The 18,081-nt window shown below is 40.7% G+C and overlaps 13 non-coding genes across 13 annotated transcripts; all 13 read left to right on the forward strand.

The window, feature by feature from the left end:
• The first annotated feature begins 12,100 nt into the window (after positions 1–12,100).
• Positions 12,101–12,171, forward strand: trnaf-gaa (transfer RNA phenylalanine (anticodon GAA)). The gene has a single exon. It is a non-coding gene; the product is annotated as a tRNA-Phe (tRNA).
• A 176-nt stretch (positions 12,172–12,347) lies between these two features.
• On the forward strand, positions 12,348–12,420 carry trnaf-gaa (transfer RNA phenylalanine (anticodon GAA)). The gene has a single exon. It is a non-coding gene; the product is annotated as a tRNA-Phe (tRNA).
• Positions 12,421–12,596: 176 nt separating this feature from the next.
• On the forward strand, positions 12,597–12,669 carry trnaf-gaa (transfer RNA phenylalanine (anticodon GAA)). Its single transcript has one exon. It is a non-coding gene; the product is annotated as a tRNA-Phe (tRNA).
• Positions 12,670–13,079: 410 nt separating this feature from the next.
• Positions 13,080–13,152, forward strand: trnaf-gaa (transfer RNA phenylalanine (anticodon GAA)). Its single transcript has one exon. It is a non-coding gene; the product is annotated as a tRNA-Phe (tRNA).
• Positions 13,153–13,328: 176 nt separating this feature from the next.
• trnaf-gaa (transfer RNA phenylalanine (anticodon GAA)) lies at positions 13,329–13,401 on the forward strand. Its single transcript has one exon. It is a non-coding gene; the product is annotated as a tRNA-Phe (tRNA).
• A 901-nt stretch (positions 13,402–14,302) lies between these two features.
• trnaf-gaa (transfer RNA phenylalanine (anticodon GAA)) lies at positions 14,303–14,375 on the forward strand. Its single transcript has one exon. It is a non-coding gene; the product is annotated as a tRNA-Phe (tRNA).
• A 353-nt stretch (positions 14,376–14,728) lies between these two features.
• On the forward strand, positions 14,729–14,801 carry trnaf-gaa (transfer RNA phenylalanine (anticodon GAA)). The gene has a single exon. It is a non-coding gene; the product is annotated as a tRNA-Phe (tRNA).
• A 176-nt stretch (positions 14,802–14,977) lies between these two features.
• trnaf-gaa (transfer RNA phenylalanine (anticodon GAA)) lies at positions 14,978–15,050 on the forward strand. The gene has a single exon. It is a non-coding gene; the product is annotated as a tRNA-Phe (tRNA).
• Positions 15,051–15,464: 414 nt separating this feature from the next.
• trnaf-gaa (transfer RNA phenylalanine (anticodon GAA)) lies at positions 15,465–15,537 on the forward strand. Its single transcript has one exon. It is a non-coding gene; the product is annotated as a tRNA-Phe (tRNA).
• Positions 15,538–15,890: 353 nt separating this feature from the next.
• On the forward strand, positions 15,891–15,963 carry trnaf-gaa (transfer RNA phenylalanine (anticodon GAA)). Its single transcript has one exon. It is a non-coding gene; the product is annotated as a tRNA-Phe (tRNA).
• Positions 15,964–16,139: 176 nt separating this feature from the next.
• Positions 16,140–16,212, forward strand: trnaf-gaa (transfer RNA phenylalanine (anticodon GAA)). Its single transcript has one exon. It is a non-coding gene; the product is annotated as a tRNA-Phe (tRNA).
• Positions 16,213–16,626: 414 nt separating this feature from the next.
• trnaf-gaa (transfer RNA phenylalanine (anticodon GAA)) lies at positions 16,627–16,699 on the forward strand. Its single transcript has one exon. It is a non-coding gene; the product is annotated as a tRNA-Phe (tRNA).
• A 591-nt stretch (positions 16,700–17,290) lies between these two features.
• trnaf-gaa (transfer RNA phenylalanine (anticodon GAA)) lies at positions 17,291–17,363 on the forward strand. The gene has a single exon. It is a non-coding gene; the product is annotated as a tRNA-Phe (tRNA).
• Positions 17,364–18,081: the final 718 nt, after the last annotated feature.

Here is an 18,081-nt window from a genome sequence, read left to right on the forward strand (position 1 = left end):
GTAGATGTCAACTTCCTCGTGAACCCTGAGGATATCACCCTATAACGAATAAATCAGGACATGGGGAGAGACTGTTTTTATTTAACCATGCAAGTCCTTAACAAATTATTTTACAATGTTGGTCTGAAAGAGGAGGCTTTGTGAAAAAACATGACCATCATAGAGACAAATTGAAAAGATTGAATCTTTTGGTCTTCTTTTACACATTTGCTGGCAGATGAAAGTACCAATGAGGAACCTTTACAAAGTATACATTTAATGCACAGTTCTATTTAATTTATGACTTCATCTACCAATACGCATGAATTATCTGTGCACTTTCTTTACTTATTCTGCTATAATATTAGAATATATTAGACAATCCTTTCAATTATACCTTTAAAAAACTGCTTGTTACAGAGTTAAAAAACAAAATCATGAAGGGATTTTAATTTTAAATCTTGCTCACTTAACAAAAAAAGGCAAGAATATGTAGCTGTCATGCTGTTATCCTCTTAGAACCACTAAGTGAAGTTTCACATTAGGGACCTGGGCCCAGATCTGAGTACACTTGACCCCAATCCAGTTCAGTTGATCTGTCTGAACACAACTGTGTGAGTCTGCTATAAGAGGTCAACTCGGTTATAATTCATGTGTGTACTTGGGACTGGTCCTTGGGAGACGTGAATGCAACCATGCTCCAAAAAAATGAAGTCGGCTGTTATATGATGTTGTTTCTGCATAGCACAGGCCGATATCATCCTCTGAGCTACTTGGTAGATTTGGAAGTAGGAAGAGGGTCGTTTTTGGTGTCTCAGATATAACAAGGCATCCACATAAGCAGGATGGACTCCATTGTCTGCACAAGACATAAACAAATGTCACAGTTGACGATGGGAGAGCTTGCCATGGTTGCTTCTTCCTTCTTCTTCTTGGTGGATTTGCAAACCAACAACGTGCATACTGTACTGTATTGGACTGTGTACACAGGCAAGTGTGCTCGGTCACATAACAATGTTTCAGATACAGCTAGCAGTGTTTCCCACAGGATTTTACCCCCCGTAACCTTTGTATATTTTAAAGTTAAATGCATCAATTTTGTGCAAACTTAAGAGGCTAAATGTAGGAAAGACTTTGTTCTCTTTAAACCATTTTGTGCTCTTGTAGTGATTAACTCAAATTGTAAAAATACAAAATCAATTGCAGCAAACTTTTAAGCAATCAAAAAAAGGAAGCAAAAGTGGTGTTGAACTGGTTTACTTTATTAATTTTTTTTTAAATAGAACACCCATTGGCAAATTTTGCACCCTGAATTTGTACATTTGATTTTCCTGGGCTTCAAGAAGTACATTTCCAACGCCTCTGGGCTCAGCCCATTGATGGAGACCCTCAGGCAGGCAGCCAGGTGCTCTCCTTGCAGCCTATTTCGGAGGTCACATAGATGTGCCTAAACATGCAGACTCTAAAGAGCATATAAACCAGAAAAAGCATAATATGACCCCTTTAAAAACACAGAAACATGGAAAAATAACATATTCATACCTGTCTTAACTGCTGCCCCAACAGTGCCAAGCCCACAAAGTTTCTCAGTTGGCACCTTCCTTGTTTTGCATGACAGATTTAACTGCAGTGACAATGGTGTCTGCCTTGCCATCGGTGACTGTCATTCTATCTAGGAACTGGTTAGAAACCAGTCCCTCTTTATCCAGGTACCTGAATAAAACAAAAATGACTAAAAGTTAAGCACAAAAAGGGGGTTTGATAAACATAGATCAATTATTCTATGAGAACAATAGTTGTTCCTACGATCAACCTTACTTCCAATTCACACATACTACGTGCTCGCCGCGGTCCGTCAGCTCTGCGCACTACGCCGTACTTAGCTGCCGCTCTAGTCAATCATTGTTCACGCAGCGTGCGCTGCGGTCCGCCTCCAGTGTGTCTCCGGCGCGTGCCACCAACAGCACTCCGTTTCATATGCGCTGCAAGTCTATTTTTGCCGGAGCACGCTGCAGGCACGCGTCAAGCTAGACAGAATATGACAGCCCAAACAGGAAGTCAGACAAGGAAATGCACAGAGCATCCGGTCAATTTCAAAATAAAACACAATATACGGACTCGCGATCGTATTTTTCATCACTTTATCAACATTACGCACCGCATGAACACCAAACCATCTTTAGAAAGACAAAGCAACATGTTGTTTGCATGTTTTTCTCTTTATTCCCGTGGGATCTTGTAGTTCTCCTGGGATGTGTGTACAGCTGATCATGGGTGCACTCCGCTGTGCTGACATTCCAGAAACGGATCCAGTGTGAATGAACGTGAGCCGTCTGACGGAGCAAAACCGTGGCGAGGACGGACGCACGGAGTATGTGTGATTGGGGGTCAGAAACAGACAATGGAAATGGTGTATTTTTTCTGGGGAAGAATACTGAATTTATATCAACATATAAGGCCTGAATTAATGCAAGGTTGCAATATTTGCTGTATTTATTTACTTTAAGTTTGAGGAAATAGTCACAGCCTAGTAGCTGTGTCAAACTTAAAAGCTTGCTGTAGTTGGTGTGGTGGTCTATCTTGTTTTTTACCAACCAATACAGGCACTTGAAACCTCCAATTACTGCTTTGTACTCCATAATGATGACAGGCTCCAAGACATTCATGACAGAGTATCCTGCATGGAATATACAAAAAATGAACAATTAATTAAAGCTTCTCTTTACACTACATCTAAAACTTTTGGGAATAATTTCCACGGGTTGATGATGTGACTGGAGTAGACTCTGTAACTAATTACCTGATGCAACTGACTCATGGCATTCGATGCTATATTGGTAGTGTTCAGTGCTGATATGGTGCTCCAGATAGTCCTTCCTGTAATGCACTGCCCCAACCTCCACAAAGGGTCTCTTTTTAGGACCATTTTTTTTACCGGAGGCCTGTGCTGCCTGCATGCATCTTCTATCTGTGGTCTGTGTCTGATCGGGATATAAACCGATCTAAAATTTAAAAAGAAACATAGGCTACAGTTAAATGTAACGGGGCATGTCTGTCATACAGAGGCTGTTGTCATGAGACTGTTGTCATAGAGACAGGACGGACGTGCAGCGATTTTCTTCTCACCGCTACCAAACTTGCTGATGTTACTGTTGTCCTACAATAACAATGACAAAACTGTTTCATAACTTTAATTTATCCACTCACCTCAGGCTGCCGTTGTCAATGCAGTCTTTGTGTCAATGTTGTCTTGGATGCCACTCGGCGGATTCCGTACGCACTAATGCGTACGCAAGTCGTGGAGGAGGAGGAAGAAGTGGGGACTCGGGGGAATTACTAACTGAGGATGACAGACGCTTTGCTGAGGCAAATCTTTATATCATGAATAATGGCCAAATACATTCAGGAAGGACGCTGGAAGTCAGTTTCAGTTGGGGGTGATGACAGAAGTACCTGATTCTATTTGATGACTAAAACGCTAAAGTGCATATTATTATTAATTAATTGTAGGCCTATGGGTAAGTACTATATTAAATACTTGGGAGTATAAACAGCAGCTCAAACTGATTTTAGAACAATTCAACAGACATCAAACATCACACTGAAAGTTCAGACTTAACATTATTATAGGCTAGTGTTTAATAAACAGAGCAGTTAGGATGACGTGTAGACACAGACAGATGAGCTCTCAGCGCAGATTGGAGCAATTTGGACAGCACGAGTCTGTTAACAGAGACTGCACTGCAGAGTCTGCCATGTAGTTCACATACTTCTCTGGTAAACCTGTAAACCGTAGGGTAGATGATCAATTTTATCAAACTTTTTTTCTTGTCCGTCCACTTACATGCAATGGCAAGTTCCCGGACTCTCGCTTGCCTGTATAGTCTACCTCTCTTTCCCTCTCAAGTGCACGGACAAACTGTTATCTTTAAATAATGATAAAGTGAGTTTGCATGGCAAATGGTGACCTAATGTTTAGAATAGTTAATAAACCTTTAGTGCAGTTTTTATGAAAATAATCCTCAATTCCAGACAACTGAGCAATGGAGTCTTTAGTCTTTAGGCGGATTTGTGCAGCTGTTCCGCTCAGTCACAAGCCGGTCTACAGTTTCTAAAATAATATTCAGCTAGGATTTCAAAATTTAGGGTAACAATGAGTTATGCTGCTTTGTCTGACAGGGTGATCAAACTTCTTTGTTTGTGTTTAAAACCTCCGAAACCTGCGCAGCGATTAAAAAGCTCCGAATGGCTGTGAGTTGTAACACTCTGCAGGAGGTATTAGAAACAAGGTACGGACCATTTTAGGGAACGGACATAAAAACAATCACACACTCCGGTGTAGGCAACTGCAGCCACACATCACATTTAACGGGGTAAACTGTACTTTAATGTTCTGATAGTAATTCCCTGACGCTAGCCAGGCAAATTAGACTATGGTGCGACAGATTAGACTATGGCGCGCCGCCACAGTGTAGTTAATTCATGGGAAACACTGAGCTAGGTATCATCTGCATATGAGTGGAAAATAAAATTGTAGGCGGACTTCTCATTAATGACATAAGTGACCACCTTCCTGTTTTTTGCAATGTCCCAAAGATTTTTGGTGGACGTCAAGTAACACATGACCATCACTTTAAATTTGATATCTGATAGACCAACAGTAATACAATTGGAATATATTTATAAATATTGCTTATGATGCCTTTGTGTTCATTCTAATTCATAATAACAATACATGTTATAAAGAAGAAATTATATCATCACAAACTACAGGAGAAAAACAATGGCAACACACAAATAACATGGAGACTACTTTATACAGCATAATCAAAAAGGGTTTTGATTCAAACTGATTATCCAGATTCTTTATAAAGGAAACACATATTACTGATAAAACAAAAGAAGTAACAAATTAATTTCATAATTATTTTGTACATGTTGGTTATAAACTAGCAAAATAGATTACTGTCCCTTTTTTTCTTTTACATTAAACCCCCTTTAAACCAACTTGTGTTTGTCAAACACTAAAGACACAGATAACTCAATTTAACAAGAACACTAAACATTAGTACAAAGAAACACAGGTATAGAAAATTACAGAATAAAAACAGTAAAGACTAAACTAGGAAACATTAAGATAAAGAAACACACAAGGGAAACAAGCAACACCAGGGGAGAATGAGAACTACAACAAAAAAATCTCAACTCTGAAAATATACAAAACCAAAAAAGACCAAATCATGACACAAAATGAAAAAAGGAATGGTCATTAGTATCTATAAAGTGGACAGGGACATCTATTTTCTAACTACAGACCAATATCAATGCTTTCCCAGTTTTCAGAATATTGGAGAAACTATTTGCACACAGACTTGATGATTTGTGTTACAGCCACCATGGCTTCAGAGCAAATAGATCTAAGCGAAAGAAGCATCTACTACAATAACAAGGAATACAGTGTGGGATGATTATTGGCTTTTGACAGCACCTTGACTTATCAATGGAAAAAAAGATAAATACGGTGTTAGAGGGTCAGCATACTCAAGGCAAAAAAATTATCTTGATGACAGATAACAATATGTAAAATGAAATATACTAAAGGTTACTTGTGGGGTTCCACAAGGGTTTGTGCGTGGCCCTAAACCTTTCCCTAATCTATATTAATGATATATGTAATGTCGCCAAACTAACAAACTTAAACACTTTATTTTATTCAACTTTTATTTGACCAGGAAAGAAACTTTTGAGACTAAAATTGTGAGGGCACTCAATCTTTGGGCTCTGTGAGAGTGGTGAGAGAATCAACTCACTGCAATCAGGTGTGTGTGGCACTGATTGCCTTTGATTAAGCCCAGGTGTGGGGAGTTTTCATATACCCTGAGTCTCCAGTGCTCTGTGCTGACTCATTACCTCACCTTCAGAGGTAGGGAGAGGTTCTCCCTGTGGCTTCTCAAGTTGTTGGTGTATCTATAAACACCAACTCAGAACCTTGTGTGTATTTGATGTCAATTGCCTGTTTCCCAGTGTATAACTTGGGGTGCTGGAGAGTTTGTTGTGACTCCAGCCTTTTGGGTTATCAAAGGTCTACCGGGCAGCCTTTGCCTTTCGTTTTGTGTTTTCTGGGTTTCTTGGACAATTTTGGTATTGAGTCACCTGCTTGGCAGCAGTGGTTTAGTTAATCATTTTAGTGCTTTATTTCATTAAGGAAGCCTGTTGTGGCTCTATACAGTTTTGTTGTTTTTTCTCCCCTTTCCAATCTATCGCTATTGCGATTTTGTGGTTATCTCTCTGGGATAACTTTGAGACACCCCTGTGTCCGCACCTGCGTCCCAAACCCCCCCCCCCCCCTTTCCTGACAAAAAATATCTTTTTCAATAGTGTCCTGGCCAAGACATGCAGCAGCATAATTTACACAGTTTCAAACAAACAACAAGCAGCAACATACACAAATACAACAACCAAAAAAATTATTAGACATCAAAAGTCACATAAAACAAATTTAAACAGCAAATGTCTGTCAAGAGCACCAACAAACACATCAGGGAGAACATCCAAAGACAGATGTGTGCGCCTCCAAGTCATTTAACATCCTCTTAAAAGCATCCAAGAGTATTTTTTTGTATTTTTGAAATGCTTCTAACTTTGAGTCATGCCTTATTCTGATTCTTCTTGCGTGTTTTTTTCTTTCTCTTCCTATTGCGTGACTCAAGTTGTACATCCTTTTGTTTCATAGTCTAGTTAAAGGGTTGGATAATAACCCGAAGCTTCAGCCCGCACCTTTTTCGGTCAAATTGAATTCCTAAATGTATTAATTTATAAATTTCATATTCTGTAATTATCATATCATATGTAATTAAAATATAACATGTTATTATCATATCATATTCTATTTATTTTTTCTTGGTGTTGTTTTTAAAATGCTGACTGAAATCAACTTCGAACAATCAACAGTAGGGTGTCAACCACTTACCATAATGGCTGAGAGATTGACACTCAATATACAAAAATGTTTAGTTGGGATATCACACAAAATAAAACGTATACATTGAAAAACAGGACTTAATAGAAAATAAGGAATTAATACATATATGTCTTGTTTTTTATTAGCAGGAGCATTTAGAATGCCAAGACTTCACTTAAATTGTCTTTCAGGCATAACAATAATCTGTAATGGCACACGTTTTGCTTATAAAATTACACTAAAGGTTTGTAGATGGGACAGTAGAGGAGAAAGAGATAGGGGGAATATATGAAGTTATGGGTGGATGACATGACCATACCTCTTCCACCTCTTTTTTCATCTCTTCTCTTGTCTTTCTTTTCTCAGACTCAGCAGTTTACTCTCTTTTTTCAGATGCAGTAAGATGAATCAAAACTTGCTCAAAGTATTTAACCGGCTACAAGAGCAAATACCTTACCCCTTGCTCTGGGTCACACTTTCTTGGCCACCTGATGGACATACAGTTCATTCAACCTTCAACAAAACGGTGTGTGCACACTTAAATGCACACACTATACAGAAATGGTACACTTTTATGAGCATCACTTGTCTTGACAATGCTTTGTCTTCATATTATTTCATTACTTACAACCCCCACTTTTCTGAATGAGTATATCTGTGTGTGTTCTGCAGACCTACCTTTATGTGTCCCGGTTATAGGTGTATGTACATATGTATTAACCTTGTCCTCGTCCCTCAATACAAACCTGAGTACTTTTGTACCTCTGTACTTTGTTTGCGTGTGTGTGTGTGTGTGTGTGTGTGTGTGTGTGTGTGTGTGTGCACATTTGTTGGCAGCCAGGTGCATTACCTTACCCTGTCAGAGTGTAGAGCCTGGCTCATATCTTACCTCTAACAGCCAGATAGGAAAACCACTCCGCTTTTGATTTGAGGCGAGAAAAGTGGTTAAGCACACCTCTCTCATATATCTCCCGTTCTATTCCCCCATCTCACCCCGCACTCCACTTTTTACTTTTAGTTGTCAATTTCTTCTCATCCTGGCTAGACTGTCAGTATGGGGTGGAATCAGACATACCTGTGGCTCAGGCTTCATTTCAACTCACCAGAAAAGTAAACGTACTGAGGTGAAAATAGTTTGTTGCTGTTGTTTAACTGGAGCTTTAGTATTACCTTTATTTTATGTGTTTCTCTTTTCAACCCTTGATTTTGTCATACCCTAACGAGGACTTTATTAATTTGCTACAGAGCACAACTGTGTTACCTCTGTACTAAGGTCTCTTAATATTGGAAATAGAAGTGTAAAAATAATAACGAATGTTTAAACAAATGACTGCAAGCAATTGCATATCACTCATGTCCCACACTAAAAGATTTTTAAAAAGCTAAGGTGACCTATTATGGAAAATGCACTTCACTGTGGTTTCCTTACAGTAATATGGGTACCATACAAATGGTACTTTGTTTGTGTACACAACACCTAGATTTTAAGATCTCCTGGCCAATTATAGTAAATGATTTCTAAAGTCAGAACCTTGTCCATGATTAAACTAAAAACCTGTTTCTTCTCAATGTCTTTTACTCATGAATAATTTGTTTGTACACTGGTCCTGTACAGCTCTTTGTGCTGTAATAGCTCAGTTGGGAGGTCCCTTGTTCGAATCCGGATTTCGGCATCAAATGGTACTTTGTTTGGGTGCACAACGCTTTGACTGTTAGATCGCCTTGCCAATTGTAGTGTAATATGTTGTTAATGATTTCTAAAATAGGAACCTTGTCCATGATTTAGCAAAAACCTGTTTCTTCTCAATGTCTCTTACTCATGAATAATTTGTTTGTCCACTGGTCCAGTATACCACTTTTTGTGTTGAAATAGCTCCTATTTCGGCACACAGATGCACACTGGACCAGTGGACAAACAATATTATTCATGAGTAAAACACATTGAGAAGAAACATGTTTTATTTTGAATCATGGACAAGGTTCCTATTTTAGAAATCATTTCCAACATTTCACACTACAATTGGCAAGGAGATCTAACAATCAAAGTGTTGTGCACCCAAACAAAGTACCATTTGTTGCCGAAATGTGGGATCAATCCAGGGACCTTTAGATATTCAGTTTAACGCTATCCCAACTAGTCCGTATAAGATGGGGAAGAAGGGGGAAGAAAAAAGTGAAAGAAAAAAGTGAAGGGCGCAGGTTTGAACCCCGCCATGGGTATAACTGATTTTGTTAAATGCCATTCAATATATGTCTTTGTGCTCTGAAATGATGTCAATGTGCTGAAACTCAATTCTAATTAAACTATAATTTTGTATGATTGTTATGTTTTGATCAACCTTTAATGGACCATCACATTAACATAACTTGTAAAATCGAAGAGACCATTTCCATTTTACATATGCTTGAGGTGGTATTTCCAATCCCACCTCAAGCCCTAAAGGGCTAAAAAGGGCTCCTTATTATTGTAATAGGGAAATAAAATGGGAGTATGTACTTTAAATAGGAATTTTTAACATTATGTATACCAAGCAGTGGACATTTTTGCGTGACATGTCTTGTGGCACAGATGCGCACACTCCTTTTCTAATTTTGCATAGAAATAGCATACATAACCCATACCCACTGGTCAACATCATGTAAAAGTGGTTTAAAGCATCGATACTGCATAGGGTTTATTTGATCTTTAAATCAGTGTTGAGTGTGGCAAACTGTTATTCTCCTTTCTTGACTGTTAATTATGCCTGGTGTCACTGTGTATACGTTTACATTTATGAAGACTAATGATAAATAAGGTTTCCAAATAATCTAACTAGACACAAATCTTGAGACAAATCAATTGATATCTAGGCTAACGTTACTGTACATCACAAAAGTGGGTAATGCACTAAAGGCTAATTGAAAGAAAGTACAGGTAATGATTGAATTGAATGAGTGATAACTAATACAATAACTTAATTGGTCTTACAGTCAAGTACAAAAGCATTGGATATGTATGTATTATGTAGTACATTTCAATAGCATGGTATTAAAGAGATGAACAGAGAATCAATTTCAATTAAATAAATATTCATCAAGTGCACACAAATGATACTGAAACAATTAAAACAGTGCAATCTAAATCAAATTAAGAACAGTGAAAAATAATAATAAATAATTATTAAATTATAATAAATAATAATAATGACAATAAAAAGCAATAAAAAAAAAGGAAATCTAAGAACAGAGAGCTGATTGGCAAATCACCAAAATTAGGAAAAGAGGCTCACTACTGACAAAAGGTGTAACTATACTTCAAAAAACGGAATTCCTCTTCATTAATAATTTTTTTTTAAATTGAACATCCACTTTCGAATCAGATACAAATTGGGTACGAAGGATTTCTGCAGCCACAAACACAAATGAAACAGCTACAACTTAATGTTGAGACTCTGCTCATATGCTTCTCTCTGCATGGCCCTCAACCACTCTTCCTTACTCAGAGTCTCCGTTTTTGGGCAATATATTTTGCCCTTGTATTGGCTGTGGCCAGTGGCTGAGGTGCGAAACTGGCCACATTTCTTGCACATGTTGGATGTGGCTACCCGGTTATAGGGACGTTTGGGGGGTGCAGCTTGGCATTGGTCATTAGTCGGTTCATTGGTGGCAGTGGTGGTGCTGTGTAATGAGGACGGGGTGGTAATAGAACTAGGGACAGGGCAGGGGGCTAGATAGAGGTGGCTGGAGGCTGCCTAAACCTGGTTCTGGCCTGCCCTGCTGTATTGGGTGGCATTGTGTATATATGTAGCTGATGGTGAGGGTGATGAGGTTGTATAGAAACAGGCTGTGTGTTGGCAGGCAAAAGAGGCTCCACTGCCACTGGCCTTGCCTCAGGGAGCTGGACGCCTTTGAGCAGAACAGCAACCTCATGAGCCTTCAGGCGTTTGTTGTGCCACTGCACAAGGGTAGTCTGGTTCACCTCAACCGGCTGAAGAGTGGTCTGCTCCTTAACCACTCCATTGTTGAGCAGAAGCTGCCGAATTCTTCGATAATCTTGAAGAATGAGAGACCATCTCAACAGGCTATCTTTTCCCTGTTTTTTAGGGCTTTTATGGATGTTACATAGCCTGACGAAGATGGTCTCTATAAATCGGCAGCAGTCTGGCCACTGAGCTGGGGAGCCTGTCGAGCCCAGGACACACCTCTTGGTGCTCTCCGACCCAGGGGTGAAATCAGATCTCTGTCTGGTAATATGGAAGCGGCCAGTCAACAGCCTCGGCTGGTATCGAGCAGAATACACCACCCGCTGCTTGTCAAAATTGTCCAGGTTCTGCCAAAGACTCACTATTGTGTAGGCCTGCTGGTTGTTGAGGGTGAGGCCTGTCTGATTTCGGAGCTCCACCAGGTACTCTGCAAGTGCATCCACTCTGTCCATACCTGGGATGTTGTGTTCATCCACAGCTTGGAAAGGTGCAGGGGGCTGGAGATTGGCTGGAGGGTGGAGGAGAGGGGCTGGGTGTATGAAAGGGGCTGGAAGGTGGAAAGTGGCTTGAGGGTTGCAAGTGGGTGGAGCCTGGAGAATGGCTGGAGGGTGGAGAGTGGGTGGAACCTGGAGAGTGGCTGGAGCCTGGAGAGTGGCTGGAGGGTGGAGAGTGACTGGAGGGCTGCGAGTGGGTGGAGCATGGAGAGTGGCTGGAGGATGGAGAGTGGCTGGAAGGTGGAGAGTGGGTGGAGCCTGGAGAGTGGCTGGAGGATGGAGAGTGGCTGCAGGGTGGAGAGTGGCTGAAGACTGGAGAGTGGCCTGAGGGAGGAGAGAGGCTGGAGTATGGAAAGTGGCTGTAGGGTGGAGAGGGGCTGGAGGGTGGAGAGGGGCTGGAGTATGGAAAGTGGCTGGTGGGTGGAGAGGGGCTGGAGACTGGAGAGTGGCCTGAGTGAGGAGAGAGGCTGGAGATTGGAGAGGGGCTGGGTGGAGGAGAGGTGCTTGAGGGGGCCAGTTGCTGGAGAGTAGAGTGGCGCTGGAGGGAGGAGAGATGCTGTGGGGGTCAACCTCATCAAAATCCACCAGACCTGCCACTGTGGCTTCTTCTTCGAATCCCTCATCCTCTTCCCCTTGCCCTTCCATGTCCAGCTCCTCCAGCTGCTGGGAGGTCTCTTCACAACTGGCTTGCATGTCTTGCAGTGGCTCATAGCTCAGTTGGGAGCGCGTCAGACTGAAGATCTGAAGGTCCCTGGTTCGATCCCGGGTTTCGGCAACAAATGGTACTTTGTTTGGGTGCACAACACCTTGATTTCAAGATCTCCTGACCAATTGTAGTAAATGATTTCTAAAATCCGAACCTTGTCCATGATTCAGCAAAAACCTGTTTCTTCTCAATTTATTTTACTCATGAATATTGTGTTTGTCCACTGGTCCAATAAACCTCCTTGTGCCGAAATAGCTCAGTTGGGAGAGCGTCAGACTGAAGATCTGAAGGTCCCTGGTTCGATCCCGGGTTTCGGCAACAAATGGTACTTTGTTTGAGTGCACAACACCTTGAATTCAAGATCTCCTGACCAATTATATTAAGTGATTTCTAAAATATGAACCTTGTCTATGATTCAGCAAAAACCTGATTCTTCTCAATGTCTTTTAGTCATGAATATTGTGTTTGTCCACTGGTCCAGTACACCACTTTGTGCCGAAATAGCTCAGTTGGGAGAACATCAGACTGAAGATCTGAAGGTCCCTGGTTCAATCCCGGGTTTCGGCAACCAATGGTACTTTGTTTGGGTGCACAACACCTTGATTTCAAGATCTCCTTACCAATTGTAGTAAATGATTTCTAAAATAGGAAACTTGTCCATGATTCAGCAAAAACCTTTTTCTTCTCAATGTATTTTACTCATGAATATTGTGTTTGTCCACTGGTCCAGTATACCACTTTGTGCTGAAATAGCTCAGTTGGGAGATCTGAAGGTCCCTGGTTCGATCCCGGGTTTCGGCAACAAATGGTACTTTGTTTGGGTGCACAACACCTTGAATTCAAGATCTCCTGACCAATTATATTAAGTGATTTCTAAAATATGAACCTTGTCTATGATTCAGCAAAAACCTGATTCTTCTCAATGTCTTTTAGTCATGAATATTGTGTTTGTCCACTGGTCCAGTACACCACTTTGTGCCGAAATAGCTCAGTTGGGAGAACGTCAGACTGAAGATCTGAAGGACCCTGGTTCGATCCCGGGTTTCAGCAACAAATGGTACTTTGTTTGGGTGCACAACACCTTGATTTCAAGATCTCCTGACCAATTGTAGTAAATGATTTCTAAAATCCGGACCTTGTCCATGATTCAGCAAAAACCTGTTTCTTCTCAATGTATTTTACTCATGAATATTGTGTTTGTCCACTGGTCCAATACACCTGTTTGTGCCGAAATAGCTCAGTTGGGAGAGCGTCAGACTGAAGATCTGAAGGTCCCTGGTTCGATCCCGGGTTTCGGCAACCGATGGTACTTTGTTTGGGTGCACAACACCTTGATTTCAAGATCTCCTGACCAATTATAGTAAATGATTTCTGAAATAGGAACCTTGACCATGATTCAGCAAGAACCTGTTAATTCTCAATGTCTTTTACTCATGAATATTGTGTTTGTCCACTGGTCCAGTATTCCTCTTTGTGCCGAAATAGCTCAGTTGGGAGAGCGTCAGACTGAAGATCTGAAGGTCCCTGGTTTTCTGCAACAAATGGTACTTTGTTTGGATGCACAACACCTTGATTTCAAGATCTCCTGACCAATTGTAGTAAATGATTTCTAAAATCCGGACCTTGTCCATGATTCAGCAAAAACCTGTTTCTTCTCAATGTATTTTACTCATGAATATTGTGTTTGTCCACTGGTCCAGTACACCACTTTGTGCCGAAATAGCTCAGTTGGGAGAGCGTCAGACTGAAGATCTGAAGATCCCGGGTTTTCTGCAACAAATGGTACTTTGATTGGATGCACAACACCTTGATTTCAAGATCTCCTGACCAATTGTAGTAAATGATTTCTAAAATAGGAACCTTATCCATGATTCAGCAAAAACCTGTTTCTTCTCAATGTATTTTAATCATGAATATTGTGTTTGTCCACTGGTCCATTGCACCACTTTGTGCCGAAATAGCTCAGTTGGGAGAACGTCAGACAGAAGATCTGTAGGTCCCTGGTTCAATCCCGGGTTTCTGCAACCAATGGTACTTTGTTTGGGTGCACAACACCTTGATTTCAAGATCTCCTGACCAATTGTAGTAAATGATTTCTAAAATCCAAACCTTGTCCATGATTCAGCAAAAACCTGTTTCTTCTCAATGTATTTTACTCATGAATATTGTGTTTGTCCACTGGTCCAGTATACCTCTTTGTGCCGAAATAGCTCAGTTGGGAGAGCGTCAGACTGAAGATCTGAAGATCCCAGGTTCAATCCCGGGTTTCGGCAACAAATGGTACTTTGTTTGGGTGCACAACACCTTGATTTCAAGATCTCCTTACCAATTGTAGTAAATGATTTCTAAAATAGGAACCTTGTCCATGATTCAGCAAAAACCTGTTAATTCTTAATGTCTCACTTGGGAGAGCGTCAGACTGAAGATCTGAAGGTCCCTGGTTTTCTGCAACAAATGGTACTTTGTTTGGATGCACAACACCTTGATTTCAAGATCTCCTGACCAATTGTAGTAAATGATTTCTAAAATCCGGACCTTGTCCATGATTCAGCAAAAACCTGTTTCTTCTCAATGTATTTTACTCATGAATATTGTGTTTGTCCACTGGTCCAATACACCTGTTTGTGCCGAAATAGCTCAGTTGGGAGAGCGTCAGACTGAAGATCTGAAGGTCCCTGGTTCGATCCCGGGTTTCGGCAACCGATGGTACTTTGTTTGGGTGCACAACACCTTGATTTCAAGATCTCCTTACCAATTGTAGTAAATGATTTCTAAAATCCGAACCTTGTCCATGATTCAGCAAAAACCTGTTTCTTCTCAATTTATTTTACTCATGAATATTGTGTTTGTCCACTGGTCCAATAAACCTCTTTGTGCCGAAATAGCTCAGTTGGGAGAGCGTCAGACTGAAGATCTGAAGGTCCCTGGTTCGATCCCGGGTTTCGGCAACAAATGGTACTTTGTTTGGGTGCACAACACCTTGAATTCAAGATCTCCTGACCAATTATAGTAAATGATTTCTGAAATAGGAACCTTGACCATGATTCAGCAAGAACCTGTTAATTCTCAATGTCTTTTACTCATGAATATTGTGTTTGTCCACTGGTCCAGTATTCCTCTTTGTGCCGAAATAGCTCAGTTGGGAGAGCGTCAGACTGAAGATCTGAAGGTCCCTGGTTTTCTGCAACAAATGGTACTTTGTTTGGATGCACAACACCTTGATTTCAAGATCTCCTGACCAATTGTAGTAAATGATTTCTAAAATCCGGACCTTGTCCATGATTCAGCAAAAACCTGTTTCTTCTCAATGTATTTTACTCATGAATATTGTGTTTGTCCACTGGTCCAGTACACCACTTTGTGCCGAAATAGCTCAGTTGGGAGAGCGTCAGACTGAAGATCTGAAGGTCCCTTGTTCGATCCCGGGTTTCGGCAACCAATGGTACTTTGTTTGGTTGCACAACACCTTGATTTCAAGATCTCCTTACCAATTGTAGTAAATGATTTCTAAAATAGGAACCTTGTCCATGATTCAGCAAAAACCTGTTAATTCTTAATGTCTCAGTTGGGAGAGCGTCAGACTGAAGATCTGAAGGTCCCTGGTTTTCTGCAACAAATGGTACTTTGTTTGGATGCACAACACCTTGATTTCAAGATCTCCTGACCAATTGTAGTAAATGATTTCTAAAATCCGGACCTTGTCCATGATTCAGCAAAAACCTGTTTCTTCTCAATGTATTTTACTCATGAATATTGTGTTTGTCCACTGGTCCAATACACCTGTTTGTGCCGAAATAGCTCAGTTGGGAGAGCGTCAGACTGAAGATCTGAAGGTCCCTGGTTCGATCCCGGTTTTCGGCAACCGATGGTACTTTGTTTGGGTGCACAACACCTTGATTTCAAGATCTCCTTACCAATTGTAGTAAATGATTTCTAAAATCCGAACCTTGTCCATGATTCAGCAAAAACCTGTTTCTTCTCAATTTATTTTACTCATGAATATTGTGTTTGTCCACTGGTCCAATAAACCTCTTTGTGCCGAAATAGCTCAGTTGGGAGAGCGTCAGACTGAAGATCTGAAGGTCCCTGGTTCGATCCCGGGTTTCGGCAACAAATGGTACTTTGTTTGGGTGCACAACACCTTGAATTCAAGATCTCCTGACCAATTATAGTAAATGATTTCTGAAATAGGAACCTTGACCATGATTCAGCAAGAACCTGTTAATTCTCAATGTCTTTTACTCATGAATATTGTGTTTGTCCACTGGTCCAGTATTCCTCTTTGTGCCGAAATAGCTCAGTTGGGAGAGCGTCAGACTGAAGATCTGAAGGTCCCTGGTTTTCTGCAACAAATGGTACTTTGTTTGGATGCACAACACCTTGATTTCAAGATCTCCTGACCAATTGTAGTAAATGATTTCTAAAATCCGGACCTTGTCCATGATTCAGCAAAAACCTGTTTCTTCTCAATGTATTTTACTCATGAATATTGTGTTTGTCCACTGGTCCAGTACACCACTTTGTGCCGAAATAGCTCAGTTGGGAGAGCGTCAGGCTGAAGATCTGAAGGTCCCTTGTTCGATCCCAGGTTTCGGCAACCAATGGTACTTTGTTTGGTTGCACAACACCTTGATTTCAAGATCTCCTTACCAATTGTAGTAAATGATTTCTAAAATAGGAACCTTGTCCATGATTCAGCAAAAACCTGTTAATTCTTAATGTCTCAGTTGGGAGAGCGTCAGACTGAAGATCTGAAGGTCCCTGGTTTTCTGCAACAAATGGTACTTTGTTTGGATGCACAACACCTTGATTTCAAGATCTCCTGACCAATTGTAGTAAATGATTTCTAAAATCCGGACCTTGTCCATGATTCAGCAAAAACCTGTTTCTTCTCAATGTATTTTACTCATGAATATTGTGTTTGTCCACTGGTCCAATAAACCTCTTTGTGCCGAAATAGCTCAGTTGGGAGAGCGTCAGACTGAAGATCTGAAGGTCCCTGGTTTTCTGCAACAAATGGTACTTTGTTTGGATGCACAACACCTTGATTTCAAGATCTCCTGACCAATTGTAGTAAATGATTTCTAAAATCCGGACCTTGTCCATGATTCAGCAAAAACCTGTTTCTTCTCAATGTATTTTACTCATGAATATTGTGTTTGTCCACTGGTCCAGTACACCACTTTGTGCCGAAATAGCTCAGTTGGGAGAGCGTCAGACTGAAGATCTGAAGGTCCCTTGTTCGATCCCGGGTTTCGGCAACCAATGGTACTTTGTTTGGGTGCACAACACCTTGATTTCAAGATCTCCTTACCAATTGTAGTAAATGATTTCTAAAATAGGAACCTTGTCCATGATTCACCAAAAACCTGTTAATTCTTAATGTCTCACTTGGGAGAGCGTCAGACTGAAGATCTGAAGGTCCCTGGTTTTCTGCAACAAATGGTACTTTGTTTGGATGCACAACACCTTGATTTCAAGATCTCCTGACCAATTGTAGTAAATGATTTCTAAAATCCGGACCTTGTCCATGATTCAGCAAAAACCTGTTTCTTCTCAATGTATTTTACTCATGAATATTGTGTTTGTCCACTGGTCCAATACACCTGTTTGTGCCGAAATAGCTCAGTTGGGAGAGCGTCAGACTGAAGATCTGAAGGTCCCTGGTTTTCTGCAACAAATGGTACTTTGTTTGGATGCACAACACCTTGATTTCAAGATCTCCTGACCAATTGTAGTAAATGATTTCTAAAATCCGGACCTTGTCCATGATTCAGCAAAAACCTGTTTCTTCTCAATGTATTTTACTCATGAATATTGTGTTTGTCCACTGGTCCAGTACACCACTTTGTGCCGAAATAGCTCAGTTGGGAGAGCGTCAGACTGAAGATCTGAAGATCCCGGGTTTTCTGCAACAAATGGTACTTTGATTGGATGCACAACACCTTGATTTCAAGATCTCCTGACCAATTGTAGTAA

Source organism: Labrus mixtus, chromosome 9 (assembly GCF_963584025.1).
Source record: "Labrus mixtus chromosome 9, fLabMix1.1, whole genome shotgun sequence".
NCBI lineage: Eukaryota > Metazoa > Chordata > Actinopteri > Labriformes > Labridae > Labrus > Labrus mixtus.